A 13531-nucleotide genomic window follows, 5' to 3' on the forward strand; every position below is an offset into this window, starting at 1 on the left:
CTCTCTCTCTCTCTCTCTCTCTCTCTCTCTCTCTCTCTCTCTCTCTCTCTCTCTTTCCCCTACCCCCTCATTCTTTACTTCTAGAGAACCCTGGCTAATACCATACCTCACTCCAGAAACATTCTTAGAAAATTTTAGAATATCTTTTATCTTACAAATATTACTCAAAGCCATACATTACTAGCTGTATGATATCTGGCTGACTTGAGGCACTGTTTTGATGTAATCCTGATGTAATTAGTCTGTCCCCAGTTTTCTCAGTACAGAAATTCTGTGTGATATTTTTGCACATGAAATTTGCTGCACATCTGGTCATGTCTTTAGGATGAACTCCTGGGAGAGGAAGGGAGGATTCCCAGGGAGGTCCTGAAATACATTACACAGTACTCTTTGTAAAGACTGCAACAGTCCACGGCCTTACCACGACTTCTGCACCATCTGGCCTTAGAAACAAATGCTTGGCTATATTTCCAAAGGAATAGATAGGTGCAGGGTAGATAGGTGGGAGCCCATGGGAGGGTTCTGTTTACTTTTCTATGAAGCTCTAGATATAATTTTTCAGTTGACATTGCAGCTATTGAAACTCGAGAGTGGATCAAATTATTTCCCAAAATGAGAAGCATAGGGAGGCTGGGAAATACTCATCAGCTCTAGGAAGCCAATGCAATCAAATACTAAGGACAACATTCCCCACAGAACAGCCGGTGGCTGGGTCGGCTCATCGTCTTTTGAAAGCAGCCTGCTCTGACCAGACCTCCATTTCTGGCTTCTGGTTGCCTGCCAGGTCCTGTCAGCCAGACAGAGTGCACTATGGGACAAACAATACATCAGAGGAAGGTGGGGTGGAGACCAAGGCATGGGTCCAAGCTTAGAGAAAGAGGGCTGGGTCCAATAAGATCCTCGGGGATAATCATGAGGCGGTTTCTAGACATTTCAGGGGCAGTCAGGAGGAAATCAGGTCCATGTGGTTAAACCTAGGCAGCAGCCTACACCACAAGTTTGACCTGGATGAGTAACTGCTCCATGTGATGTGAGCTCCGTGTCCTGTGATGATCCGGCATTAAAATTAGGAATTTGAAGGATAATAATACAGAAAAAACATTTATTGTATATTCATTCAAGTTAGAGTTGTACACAAATGGGAAGCCCTAGGGATTAGAGAAATTCTCAGTAACTTAAGGAGAGCCACCGAGGCCACTAAAAACCAGTGATACTGCTTCTCTAATCTCCATAGAAGAAGATTCTCAGTTATAGTCAGAGTGGACCACAGACTGCTTATCCCCTAAGGATAAACACATAGTTCTCCTCAGCATGCCTGCGGGATTAGCAAATCCCATTGGCGTTGCAAATTCTATAACTACTGGTTCTAAGTCTGGTAAATCAAAGGTTGTCATTTTCTTCCCATATCTTCCCCTCTACAAAGGGTTTAGAGTCATCACAGAATTCTTGCAGCCGTCCAGGAAAACACAGTAGCAGCTTCAGGAGGTCAGAGCATGCAGAATGGGTGGGCCTTGGGCCGACACATCCGAACCTATCAGAGGAGAGTGAAGGGGTGAATAAAGGAGGATAAAGGAGAGAGGTGGCTTCAGTAGGGAATCAGAACTGCTAACAGCAGCCACTGATACAGAGGGGAAGAGAGCAGAAGCCAGCAGAAGCACAGGCACTAGAATGAACGCTGGTGGCATCGTGTCCTTCTGAAGATGAGCCAACCAACCAATAAAAAATGGACTGGCCACTCAACACAGGTACACAGATGCTCTCTGGAGCCCCATGCCTTGATCCCTCCAGAGAGCTATGAAAGTTTCCAAAGCATTACTCTTGTTTTAAAAGATTTGTTTTCATTCCTCCCCTCCCCGTGTGTGTGTGTGTGTGTGTGTGTGTGTGTGTGTGTGCACGCGCGCGTGCGTGTGCAAGCAGCCCAACATGGTTGCTCACAAACCAGGGTCCTCTGTAAGAGCCGCTGGAAATTCCTAACCACCAAGCCATTTCTTCAGCTCAATTACTCTCATTTTTTCCTATTCTGAACAGGTTTCTTCCCCCCAAACTTCTATTATTTGCCTCTTTTATTTTTTAAGGAATGCAGAAGTGTAAGTCTTCCTTGAAGACTGAGAACAGTCATTTATAGCAAAAATCATATTAAATTCAACCCACATTTATTGAGCTGCTCAACTTTGTACCCAGGAACTCATGTTGACCTTTGGCCATTTTTAAACTTACTGGGTCAAGAAAGAATTAGGTTAAGTGTTAGGTACCAAAGAATGACTCTATACAATATTTGTGATTCCATTACAGTACTTGTTTTAGCTAGAATATGGAGGCCAAGGATATGGGTATCAACTGGTGTTCCCAGCAAATAAAGTGCTACTTAGTTACCAGGGAAGAGAACAAAAGGTTGAGCCACCACTATGTGTCACACTTGACATTTAGTGTCTCTTCTCGTTCTCTGTATAAACATAAAGCAGGAATTGTTGGCTCCAAGCCATAGAGAGAGGGGCGCACAGGGTCACGAAGCTAATCTTCCTGATCCACTAAACATACCGTGCTAATGCCACATGCTAAACTCACTGAATGCTCATCAAATCAATTCCGTGAGGATTACCATTATATCTCATTTTACATATAAGCACCCAGGCAGAATCATTAAGTAACAGATTTAAGATGGAAACAGAAACTCACCCCCCCGGGGCTGGAGAGATGGCTCAGTGGTTAAGAGCACTGACTGCACTTCCAGAGGTCCTGAGTTCAAATCCCAGCAACCACATGGTGGCTCACAACCATCTGTAATGAGATCTGATGCCCTCTTCTGGTGTGTCTGAAGACAGCTACAATGTATTCATATATAATAAATAAATAAATATTAAAAAAAAAGGTGTGAAAAAAAAAAAAAAAAAAAAGAAACTCACCCCCATGATCGTCTCCCCCCTGCCCCGTAACTTTAATTTTTTTCAAAACCTATTTTCAGTGATGGTTCTTAAATGCTTTAACCTCCCTTGTAACCCACCACCCACCAGAGGTAGTGGAAAAGAAAGGATACAGGGGAAGTGGGCCTGTTTAGGAAGGTTCTTTGAAACAACTCCTGTCTGTGTTGTCTGGAAATCAGCAGTTCAGTTCATAAGTTAGCAGGCAGTGGCAGCTCGATCCACTCACAAACACTTCACGGAAACCCCAGCAGTCCAGTTTAGTAGAGTCGGGATAGCAAACACGAATCAGCAGTGGTGGTGGCACTACTTAGCAGAGACAGCCAGGCCTCAGCCTTGGCATATGTCAGCAGGAAGGATCAGGGCCACAGGAATGCCAGGAGTTCTCAGCTGTGCCTCTCTTAGGAAGCGAAGATCAGCGAAGACATGAGACCCACAAGCGTTACACAGCTAGCTCTATAAGCAAGCCTCTGTTACTGTCCGTGGAGCCTTTTTATACCCTCTTCAAATATCACATGTCCTCCATGAGTCTTGTCTCAGCACGGGTCTTGTCTTAGCACATTCATCTGTCTCAGCTGACATCACTCTGCTCATCAGCCCGAATCCTCAGAAGCAGCAAGAAACTACAGCACACCACCAGAAGTTTTTTGGTGCTTTTCTCTCTATGGAGTTCCATCAAATGCAGCTCAACTCTATAGTATAAGGTGGACTAATACATGCATGTTGTTAGCATAGAATCCAGAATCCTTCATCATGTGTCTTTTCATGTGCTTGCTTTAGCAGAACATTCTCTTTCCTGTGTCTGCTTCAGCTAAATGTTCCTTCACATGTTTGCCCCAGCAAAACACCATCCAATCGACTTTCCAAAGAACGCTTAAGTTTCCACTTCACATCCCCAATCCCTGCCGCCTTACAATGGACAAAGAAACACCTTGTTGTTGGTGTTGTTCTTACATCAGTTAAGGGCAGAGCGGACAGCAGTCTTTTGTTAATCCTAGCTTGATGCCTGGCTTGGTGGCCAAAGCTGTTTTATGCCTAAGACGCATAAACACCAAATCAAATCCAGGCAGTGCAGCATTGGAGGAGGAAGATAGAGACTTGTGTTTTGCTATGCTACGAAGTGCAGGCAAGGAAAGATGTCCACAAGTCTGACCTCTGCCTCATGACACAGGCAGGCCATAGACACGCAGAACCCTGCTTACCACCATGCACGCAAAGACCTATGGACCACCATGCTACCCACAGATCTACCTTCCAGTAGACAGCACAGCACAGTGGGTGCATAGCACAGGTACCCACTTACCACCACCCCACACATACCAGACTGTCACCCAGGGGTTCGCAGCCCTGTGGCCAGCCTGCAGCAGGAGCCACCGCAGTGTGTGAGTATGTGGTAAATAGATGGGAGAGAAAGAAAAACAGAGCAGCTTGAGCATTCTGAAGGGAGATGGAACTAGAAACTCGAGGGTGGCCTTGAGTGGAGAGGAGTAGCCTGTTGTGAGTGGCCACTGTGAGATCCCAGCCACTCCCACCCAGACCACAGGGTCATGAGGGAGCTGCAGCACTTAGGAGAGCAGGCCCTGCACCTCGGCTGGGCAGTCTAGTAGAACAAGGATGAGTCAGCCCCAAGGGCATGAGGGAGAGCTGGCCTCGCCTCTCCTCTGCCATGAGGTGGCTTGGGTCATGAGGCAGGGTTGCCATCCACCACCTTGCCCCTTGCTACTGGAGGCAGTCGAGAGAGCTAACCTCTGGGTCATGAGAAAGAGTGAGCAGGCCTTGCCCCTGGCCCACTGCAGCGCTCAGGAGAGTGGGCTCTGCACCTCACCTGGGCAACACAGTAGAGCTGGGCACAGGTGAGCTGTGTGTTCGAAATCCAAGTGTAGCACAGAGCCTTCCCCAGGGTGGGCTTTTAAGCATAAAAACATGTCTTGTATTAACATACTTCACTTAACAAGAATAGTTAGCCAGAAGCAGAACTGCAGAAGATAAAAAACAAGGTTAGTGCTTTCCCAGAACTATAGGTTTTGATGGATTAGGTCTCTATTTTAGTTGTAGTAGGTGGTGGTGTCTAGATGCTGAGTTTTATGGCCTGAATGGTCCCCCCATCATGGAGTCAGTTATGCTAAGGTCTGGGGGCCCATTACAAGGGTCACAAAAACTTGGCAACAATAAAGATTTCTGAACACACAGTGACAAAAAAATTTGCAATCAAATGTGTAATGACTTCAAGGACCATGTGGCATCGGGAGACCACACGTCATTGCCTGGAAGACTAGGTTCCTAGCACACAACACAGGCACTTTGCACAAAGCACATGACACCAATGAATGGTCCCAGAAGTACCCCAGCTTAGATTCAAGACTATTTGGACATTACGAATCACACTGTTTTTTACTGGACATACTGTCTTTTGCTCTTACCTGCCACGGTGCCTCAGCACCTGTCTGTGGGGTATCTTGTGGATAACACTAGGTTTGACTATTTGATTTTAAACTTACCGTTTGAATGGTTGACTTGTATTTTTAGAAAACCATCATTAGAAGAATTTTGGCTCGGGATTAGGACACTTCCCCCAAACAACAATTTCTGAAATGGCCCTAAATAGCCTTCAGCCATTTTGTATGAGGTGTCTGTGTGAGATGGTATTCTTGGCATTGACTAATATAAAATCAGAATATTGATCAGCTCTATAAAATGTTGGCTATATTGGAGATGCTTTACATACCCTATAGTATCTGACAGCCAAGAGTTAATTTGGGGGGAGGGGAGTATGGTAAGTAGAGACATGGTCTCACTAGGTAGATTTGGCTGACCTTTTCCTCAGAGCTTTACCAGCTTCTGACTAGGTAGTGCTGGGATTAAAGGTATGAACCACCATGTCCACAAAGCTTAATTCTTTATGTAAAATAAACACATTTATCGCAGTATGCAAATTTGCTTTTTAATAAGTAGCAAAATTGTGTGTATATCAAATGATTCTTTTAAAATAAGTTTTCTTATGAATATGATTATCCATAAGTATTTGATTTGTATACCTATTTTGTACAGACTACCTATAGGTATGGGGTCATGTAAAAGTTTCTCAGGCAAAACGGAATCATGAGTAGGAAGTTTAAGAAAACTATGCATAAGGTAGACTCTGTGTGGTATTAAGAGAAAAGACAGTATTTGGCTTAGAGGAGGCATTTGGCTCTTTTGAGGTAGCTTGAGGGCAACTAAGGGATCGTTGGGCTTACTGCTGTCTTACCTGATAATATATTGTCATTTAGAGTGTCTTTTGTTTTTTTTTTAAGATTTAGACTGTTTGTGGTTAGATTACTGTTGGCAGGATTATGGCTGGTGTCTAAATTACTAATCTTTTCCTTATATAAGGAGTGTGGAGAATGATAAAGGTCCCCGGAGGCTTAGGAAGACAGAACCTGAGAAACATTGGCTCCCACTCCCTTTCCATCCTGTCCTTCACTCCAGAGACCCTCTGGTCTATGCAGATTCTGTGAAGTGTCTTCGGGAGGCTTTACTCTCCTGCGGTTCACCTGCCCTCTGATATGAGAAGCAAGAACCCCATCCCTGCTGTGAACTTGACTGCCAGGTCAGACAAGTTTCTTTCTTGTAAACATCCCTGAACATGGAGGACAGCAGCCAGCTGCTTGGAGTCTACAGAGCCAGAATACCAAACAGTACGTTGCAGTGCACAGTAGTGTTTGCCTCCTGCTCCCCAAACCATCTGGACTATGACTTCTCTCATGCCTCTGGGACAGGCCAATGTGACAGGGCTGTCGGGAGCCTAAGGACAACTGTATCTCATACCTTTTGCTTGTTGGGGTAAGTTTAGGGGAGTGTGCTGAAAAATCCATGCTCGTGGTTGGTGAGTGAGGTGTATAGAGCTGAGCTCTGCAGAGCCCCCCTAAAGTGAGTTCCCCTCAAGGCCAATAGTTAATAGTTATGAGATTTTTTTTTCCTGGTCTTTTCCAGCCATAAAGGTGTAGTGCTACTCTAATTAATGTGGTGTGTTTGTACACACACACACACACACACACACACACACACACACACACACACACCAGTGTCCTCTGTCTCTCATTCCTTTGAAACAGAGTCTCTCACTGTAATTATAAGTTGTGGGAGGCACAGAGGTTCTTGAGCTCACACATAAACCCTAAGGGGACCAGGAATGCTAAACATACAGGGTTGTTCCTTCAGAGGAAGGGCTGAATAACCTGTCATCTGCCCAGAAGCCTGGGAGCAGACGCAATTAATAACCTGGTGACCTTTGTGCTATCTATGTGGCTGTGACCACACTGGATCCTCCCCCAGACTTACTGTGAGCTTGTCAATGATTAGACACCATCTTTATGGGAAGTATCACAGGTATTCAGTCTATAGATATCATCTTTATGGAAGATGTCATATGCACTTTACAAAGAATTTTGATATAGTCATATCTTAAGCTTTAATGACACTTGGGGTTGAGTTAATTATCACCAGGAAAGTTCTCAGCCAAATTGTGCTGTGTTTAAATATTCCTAAAATGAACTACTTGGGGCCAGATTCCTGAAGTTTGTACCAACATAGACCACTTAGTCATTTTGCCTGAGTCTTTTTTTTTTTTTTTGCCAGTGGCTGTCTACTCTCATCTCTCATGTGCACACACACACACACACACACACACCCATATGTGCAGATGTGTGAGGAGGCCAAAAGAGGACATTTAAGGTCCAGTATCTGGAGTTACAAGTGGTGGTAAGGCAAGTCTTATGGTGATAAGAAACAATCCCCAACCCTCTGCAAAGATAACAAGTGCTCCTAACCACCAGGCTCTCTCTACGTCCCTAAATTTTCCCTTCTTATAAAGACATCTGTGAAATTCAATTAAATTCTTTTCAGCTCGCCCACCCTTTACACTCTGGGGTCCTGGCCTCAAGGCTTCTACATAGGAACCTGGGGAGAAGGATGCACACAGTCCTAATGGACCACGAGGGGACTTGTCTAAAGCATCCTTGCCCAGATCATAGGGGATAAGTGAGCCACCTATGCCGAATGGTCTGTTCTGTAACTTCAGAGGATGTCCCAGGCCTAGGCATCCCAAATGCTCCTGAGGTATCTTGCAGGGCAGGGCATCAACAGCCATTCACCCTAAGATGACCAGGTACCCGAGGCTGATTATCACTTTGAGATCAGGGAGGAAGCAAAGCCACTTCCTCTGCCCCACAGCTACAAAACGTACTTATGGGAGAATAGGACACTCTGCTAATTTGTTAGTTATTAATAATTGATAGCATCTATTCCTCAAGGATTATTTGTACAGTGCTGGGGAGCTACAGAAATAGGGATAATCAAATTTTAGTATAGATAAAACTAGATTAAGAGTTATTCTGCCTATTTGAAATATTCCAGTATAAAAAATTCATCTTAAGCTATAAACTAATAAACAAAGATGTCCTCTACAGGCCCCCAAGTGTAAAGGTCTAATGTGGTAATAAAAATATAAATAGTAAAAAACCAATTATAAGACAATGGTCCTGTGGTTCACAATGAATAAATGATTCGTGTAACCATTTGATGAGGATAGGCATACGAATGGGGAGGAAGAGAGGCTGGGACCCACCACCTGCTTCACCATGTGAGAGGACATGGTGATTTGATACAGGTAGCTCTTCCCTTGGTCCTTTCTTCAGGCAGCCACTGACAAACTGCCTCATCCAAACCAGGGATATATATCTCCAGATGCAACTTCTATACTTCTCTTCCAAAGTGATCCCACGAGGCAGGGTGGAGGTGGGCGGGACTGGTGAAGTGAGTCATTGGGTCTTTAACACTGCTTGGACTTTCTCTTTTGAACCTTGGGAGAAAAGCCACATGGGTGCTCTCTTGGGTGACACCTCCAGCCCCGTTCTTTTTATCCTGCCCCTGACTGTTGTCCCTTGGGGCATCCTGAGCTTCTGCTACACTCTATAAGCCCTCTCATAGCCTTAGAGGTGCCCGTGCTGGGCTGGGGATGTGGGTCAGAGGACCATGTGCTTAGTATGCATGAAGGTTCAGTCCTCAGCATGCCTAGAAATCAAGTACAGCCTTAAAATCCCCAGTTCCCTCTCACCTCCTGCTCTTACAATAGAACCCAGGCACTCAAGTCATGGAGGAGCAATGGGCCACCACTGAGCAGCACTTCCTCGCAAGTCATGGAGGAGCAATGGGCCACCACTGAGCAGCTCTTCCTCCAATTTGCTCTTTATATTTGGAGCTGAGCCTCTCCTCTGAACCCCATTCTTACGTACCTGTGTCTTTGATATCAACTCCACAGTCTCCTCAGGCTCAGCGGCCCCAGGTCCCTCAGTCCATCCTCCAGTGTCAATAAGTGACCAACAGAAACACTCATTTGCTCAAGATACCTCCTCAAAAAGCATTATATCCTTTGTTCTTCCCCAGGGACCACCCCTAGGCAAAGCCGTCAGTGACTTCATGCTTCGGTATCTTTGAAAGGCATCTGGAATCTGCCAGCTTTTGTGATGCCGGTCACCCATTTGTCCACCTGTCATCATCCCAGACTCCCAGAAGGCCTTCCCATGACCAACATGCCTCCCCAGTGGGCAGCTCAAATGATTAGAAAGAAAACCTGTGTTACATGACAGCACTCCCACCCAAAACCAGTATCTAGCAGGTCACTAGAAGGATTACCCCCAGCTTCTCATCGAACCCCAAAGCCCCGAGTTCTTAGCCCTGCTAAGACTTTTCTCTTTCAAATCTTGGGTGAGGAAGTATGTGTGATGTGCCATCAGTCTCTCTACCAGTGCCATCTTTAGCGATAGCCCTACCCCACCCCCTTAGATATCCTGGCCAAGTTGGCCTTTAATGGTCCCTATGATCCTGGTCTCAGTGTAACCTGGAACCTGTTGGCAATGACAAGACCTAGTCCAGACCTACTGAATGAAATCCCCGGGTGCTTCCTCTGCACATTAAAGTTAGAGAACCTTTTGTAGATTAGACATGGGAGCAGGGATTACGGATGAATTAGAATGACTCTTTACACCTCAGAGCCTCTGCATACTCCCATGTTTAGTTAGGTTCTTCTCTCTCATGTTCCAGACTATCTCTAGAAAAGGAATTGGTGAGCCATGCCTGCTCTGGAGACGTGAGCCATGCCTGCTCTAGAGACAACTGTGGATCCTGGAACCAGGAACAGGCTGGGAGGTTACCATTCATCACACACTCTAATGCACTGTCAAATGAAAAAGCCGTTGTAATGAATTTCACCTTTTTAGCTTCCAGCCCTGTTTACAACCATCATCCTTTGGAAAGCAGCTACCTCCATAGTGTGTCATAACTCAGTAATTGTCATTTTCCTTCCTCTTCAGGAAGCAGGAGGTGAGGGCCACATGAGTCTTCAAGTCAGCTTCACACCCTCAGATGCTTACAAAACACTGCTCTGAGGTTACACATACAGCCAATTCTGTTGCCTTTCATCCCTGAAACCTGGGCGACTTTTCTCTTTGTCCCCACCGAGGGCCTGGGATCCCTCACCTGCTCTGTTTTCTGAGCTCTTACCTTCCCGTTTTCTGGTGCTAACTTATGTGGCTCCCACATACAGCAGTAGAGCAAACTGTGGCTAACAGAGAGAAATGGAAGCCGTCGGCTTAAGCTTCTTGTGTCCCCCCATAATAAAGCCCCCACATCTGTCTACTGCTGTTATGGTTTAGATCGTAAATGTCCTCAAAAACATATGTGTTGAAGGCTTGATCCTCGAGTCCTGGTGCTACAGAGAAGTGACGCAAACTTCTGGAAGTGGAATGTAGTTGGAAGTGAGTCTTCTTAAGTGTGCTTGAAAAGGTCATCTCAGAGCCTCTGGAAAATTCCACCATTCCCTTCTCTTCCTGGTGAGGAGAGATCGTTGGAAGCACACAGGCACCCCTTACCCCCTGGAAGAGAGAGGTCATAGAACATGTAGGCACCCCTCCCTTCCGGAAGGGAGAGGCTGAATTTCATCCCTCAGGAAAGCCCACAGGTGGAACCAACCTTTGACCAGCTGCAGATAAGAGAAACCAAGAGCAGGTAGACACATTCCTCAGGACTGACCGACCTAAGGACCAATCAGTTTAAAAAGTCACATTGTTCTGCCAATCACATTGTGCCTAGTGGCTGTTGAAACTATATAAACACTATATAAACACTGTCCCAATGGGCTGTTCAGGGTCACCTCTCCTTTTGGATGCAGGACAACCCCAGCATGCTGGAAAAATAAACTCCTCTTGCTTTTGCATTGATCTCCAGCTCCAGCTCTGCATGGTTCACTCGGGGGTAGGGGTGTCCTTTCAAGGCATCTCTCTGCCCCCTCCTTCCTTTCCTCCTCTCCTCTCCCTTCTCACCCCATTCTTACCTTCCCCATCTCTTCTCCCTTTCCCCTCCTCTTCCTCCTGTCTTCACTCCTCTCTCTTCTTTTTGCTTTCCCAGGTGCCAGTAGGTGAGCAGCTTCACTCCACACACTCAATGCCATGATGGCTCTGTGTTGACACAGAACCAAAACCAGCAGAGTCAGCTGCCAGTGGGCCGGAACCTCTGAAAGGTGGAGCTGGAAGAAGACCCCTTAAAGTGATTCATCATGTATTTATTTTGTCACGGTGACACGAAGCTAACACACAACCCTTGTCCTTTCTGTGTTCTAAAATGAGATGACTTTCTCTCCATAAATGTTCTGTGCCATGCTGAGAAATGCTCACCAATCCGCTGCTCAGGAATGAAAAGCTCCAGTTTGTGGAGTTGGCCAATTCCTGTGGTGCAAATACTCCCACCACCCACCGCAGCCAACTTTGCGCCATCCATGAGATGGAAGAGCCAACACTACACTGTGTAGCTGTCACTCCATATAGATGCACAAAGGGAGCTGTTAGCATCCTGTAGTGAAATGCTAAGAAGCTTAAGTTCTCAGTACCTATTACCTTATGTTAAGATTGCCTAAGTGTGAATTTCTATTCTTCACTCTGTAGCTAGGTTATGTGCACAGCTCTCAATTCCTGCCTAGAACACTTGCTCTGCTCACTGCCAGAACACACACCTGCGGTCACACCGTCACACACATGCAAACACACACACACACACACACACACACACACACACACACACACACAGAGATCCAAAAAGGCAAAATTTACTGATACAAGTTGAATCCCACACTGAAGCCCTGTGAGACAAATGGCGTCCTACTGTGGCCTGGCATTTCATAGCTTACCAGTGTCTTCCCTGTGCTTGTCTAAGTATTGTCTCCTTGTGCTTCATTTGTGTAAATGTCTCCAGTCAGACCTGGGGTTTCTGTGGAACACGCAGAGGCTTTTTCTTTTTATCATAATTCTTCCCATGATATAGTGCAACTCTTTCCAGAGCAGTGACTGTACGTCAGGGGCCATGAGTAGTCGAGACGTGATTGGAAGTACGCAGGGAGAGGAGCAGAGGGTGTGTGTGAACACTATGCCATTTTGTACAAGGGAGCTGTGCATTCATGAATTCTGCTACACAGGGGATGGAGAGGTCCTGGAACTTTCTCCTTGGATACCATGGGCCAACTACTAGAATGGCTCTCAGGCTCAGGAAAGTCCTTGTCTATATTTATGGTTTTATTATTAAGGATAAGATTGGGGTTGGTTTTCGGAAACACCTGGTCACTGGGTTCTGGCCAGGTGCTCCTGAATGCTGTACATTGTGTCCTTGGGGAGACACGAAAACCGTGCCAGGGACACGTGCCTAGTTTTTCTTCCAGCAGTCAACTCCACCTTTTCCGATCATATTAAAAATACATCTGAAACACCTGACCACTCTACACAGCTTTCTCCCACCCCACCTTTGGTAAATACACAGCTGCTGCCACCCACCTCCCCCACCCCTCCACCTTGCTCTGATTGGTTATTTCTGAATCATGTACTCGCTGACAGCTTGGCTACGCACAGGGAAGTGTTGGTCTGCCTCTTTATGGAAGTAGTGTGGCTCTTGGATTGTGACCCTCTCTGGTATAAAGGATCAGAAGGGACTTTGGGGTTTAGCTGCTGGCATGGGGCCTCCTGGAAGAACATCAGGCACCCTTGTGGGTGTTTAAATAGTGCTGACAGGAAAGGACATCCACCACAGATTTATAATCTGGTACTCTGCTAGGAGCCAAGACCAGCACAACATACAAGGGATCAGTTGTTTAAACTAAGCAGGGGACAGCTGGACATGTGTTTTGTTAAGCTGTTTATTATTGAGGTGCCTGTCAAGTCTCCTGTGGTTAAGAATGACGCTGGGAGGCTAGGAGAACTCCAGGTACCTGGCCTGCCCTCCTGTCAGACCCCACATCTCCCCCACTGGGCAGTTTCCTGCTGGCATGGAAGAACTAGATATGTTTCCCCATGGGATGAGAGGCTTTGGGAAGAATCCTATAAGGATGAAGTTTGGTTGCAATAAAGGTTGAAGACCCATGTCAACAAGTGCATGTACTTGAGCTCATGTGGGAGCACAGGTAGGTATAGGTGTACGTGTGTGTACGTGCACGCACAGGCGTGTATATGTGTATATGTGTATATGTGTGTGTGCCTGTGCTTGTGCTGCGTGTATGTATGTGTATATGTATGTATATGTGTGTGCCTGTGCTTGTG

At 46.0% G+C, this 13531-nt stretch overlaps 1 non-coding gene across 1 annotated transcript; it reads left to right on the forward strand.

Annotated features, from left to right (window-relative positions):
* Window positions 1-3821: 3821 nt before the first annotated feature.
* Window positions 3822-3966, forward strand: LOC114627637. Its single transcript, XR_003712386.1, has one exon. It is a non-coding gene; the product is annotated as a small nucleolar RNA SNORA48 (small nucleolar RNA).
* The last annotated feature ends 9565 nt before the right edge of the window (window positions 3967-13531 follow it).

This window comes from Grammomys surdaster, unplaced genomic scaffold (genome assembly GCF_004785775.1).
Source record: "Grammomys surdaster isolate TR1022 unplaced genomic scaffold, NIH_TR_1.0 255, whole genome shotgun sequence".
In the NCBI taxonomy this organism is placed as follows: domain Eukaryota; kingdom Metazoa; phylum Chordata; class Mammalia; order Rodentia; family Muridae; genus Grammomys; species Grammomys surdaster.